Raw genomic sequence first — 2,390 nt, forward strand, 5'->3', positions numbered from 1 at the left:
AGGCTGACTACTTTGTGTAAGTCTGCTTCACTTAAATCCAATTCACAAGCACATCAAGACATTACCTTCAAATTGAAGGACAAACAACAATATTCTAATGAAGGAAATAACATACAGTTGGGGAGAATGACCAGAGAAGGGAGCTTTGGTCTGGGAATTCACAGAGATGGTGAATGGAACAATAAGGCTATCAATTGATGCAGTCTTTCTAGTCAATGGTAGTGTTAGTTTGATTATAGTTTTTAAGGTGATATTGTTCATCCTTTGTTTCAAAGAGGGCCAGTGATATAATGGGATGATGTCTTGATTTGAAAGTGAGTTAGATTTAAGTACGGCAGAATTTCACTGAGTCGACAGCCTCACTCTTTTTCAGAGACATAGAAGTCCAGAGGCGTGACAAAGGTCAGGACAATTGGTGATGGCCCAGGATGCAGTGGAGGACCTTGACTTCTTCCATGTCTAACCAAGCTACTGTATCTGCCTTCATGCCTTTGATGTGCTATAAGGTCTTGCAGAAAAAGCTGGTTATCCTAGACTGGAAATACCAGCAGTTTTCTAAGACCGAGGAAGGAGGAACTAGTTTGTATTCTCCTACCAAAACCTCCTCGGCTTGCAATGCCTATATGGACAAGGCTCCAGTGGTGAAGGTCAAAGCTACACATGTTTTTATGAATTCTCTAATTACAGATCACACACTAGAGCATCAGCAGTTTGAGTAGCAGGCAGGAAAGCCTAAGAGATGCCTTATCCACACCCCAGAAAGAGCTCATCACAGAAGCCCACGTACCACTCTCTGGCAGATGCAGTCCATAAATTAAAGTTGCAAAATGGAGAGATGACAAAAGAAGATGGATAGATTGCTTCAGCACACTACTCCAAGCAGCATACTCCATTCTCTTCGTAAGCAAAAGCTCAGATGTTAGTTTACTTTTGCTTCCTCACCTGGTTTACATATCAGCAGCATGGATTCTGGAAGTGGATATAGGCACTGAAGCCTTTTTGGACCAAGAACCCTTCAGAAATCTGACTCAGCATTAAATCAATATGGTACTGGCTAAGAGATAGAAGGGAGGATCAGTGGAATAGACTCGGGGTTAATGATGTCAGCAAGACAGTGTATGATAAACCCAAAGAGCCCAACTTTTGGGACATGAATCCACTATTTGACAAAAACTGCTGGGAAATTTGGAAAACAATATGGGAGAGATTAGGTTTAGATCAACATCTCACACCCTACACCAAGATAAATTCAGAATGGGTGAATGACTTGAATACAAAGAGGGAAACTATAAATAAGTTAAGTGAACACAGAATAGTATACTTGTCAGATCTCTGGGAAAGGAAAGATTTTAAAACCAAGCAAGAGTTAGAGAAAATTACAAAATGTAAATTTAATGGTTTTGATTATATTAAACTAAAAAGTTTTTGTACAAACAAAAACAATGTAGTCAAAATCAGAAGGGAAACAACAAATTGGGAAAAAATCTTTATAATGAAAAACTCTGACAGGGGTCTAATCACTCAAATATACAAGGAGTTAAAGCAATTGTATAAAAAATCAAGCCATTCCCCAATTGATAAATGGGCAAGAGACATGAATAGGCAATTTTCAGGTAAAGAAATCAAAAGTATCAATAAGCACATGAGAAAGTGTTCTAAATCTCTAATAATTAGAGAAATGCAAATCAAAACGACTCTGAGGTATCACCTCACACCTAGCAGATTGGCTAAAATGAAAGAAGGAGAGAGTAATGAATGTTGGAGGGGATGTGGCAAAATCGGGACATTGATGCATTGCTGGTAGAGTTGTGAAATGATCCGGCCATTCTGGCTGGCAATTTGGAACTATGCCCAAAGGGTTATAAAAGACTGCCTGCCCTTTGATCCAGCCATACCATTGCTGGGTTTGTACCCCAAAGAGATCATAGATAAACAGACTTGTACAAAAATATTTATAGCTGCGCTTTTTGTAGTGGCAAAAAACTGGAAAATGAGGGTATGTCCTTCAATTGGGGAATGGCTGAACAAATTGTGGTATATGCGGGTGATGGAATACTATTGTGCTAAAAGGAATAATAAACTGGAGGAATTCCATGCAAATTGGAGAGACCTCCAGGAAGTGATGCAGAGCGAAAGGAGCAGAGCCAGAAGAACATTGTACACAGAGACTGATATACTATGGTAAAATCAAATGTAATGGGCTCCTGTACCAGCAGCACTGCAATGACACAAGACAGTGCTGAGGGATTTATGGTAAAGATGCTACTCACATTCAGAGGAAGGGCTGCAGGAGAGGAAACATATAAGATAAACTATTGCTTGAATGCATGGACTGAGGCGGACATGAATGGGAAATAGACCCTGAACAAGGACACATGTTACAACCAGTA

The 2,390-nt window shown here is 39.7% G+C and overlaps 1 pseudogene; it reads left to right on the forward strand.

Annotated features, from left to right (window-relative positions):
- The first annotated feature begins 428 nt into the window (after window positions 1-428).
- On the forward strand, window positions 429-1,058 carry LOC123251282 (annotated as a pseudogene).
- Window positions 1,059-2,390: the final 1,332 nt, after the last annotated feature.

This window comes from Gracilinanus agilis, chromosome 1, assembly GCF_016433145.1.
Source record: "Gracilinanus agilis isolate LMUSP501 chromosome 1, AgileGrace, whole genome shotgun sequence".
Taxonomy (NCBI): Eukaryota; Metazoa; Chordata; class Mammalia; order Didelphimorphia; family Didelphidae; genus Gracilinanus; species Gracilinanus agilis.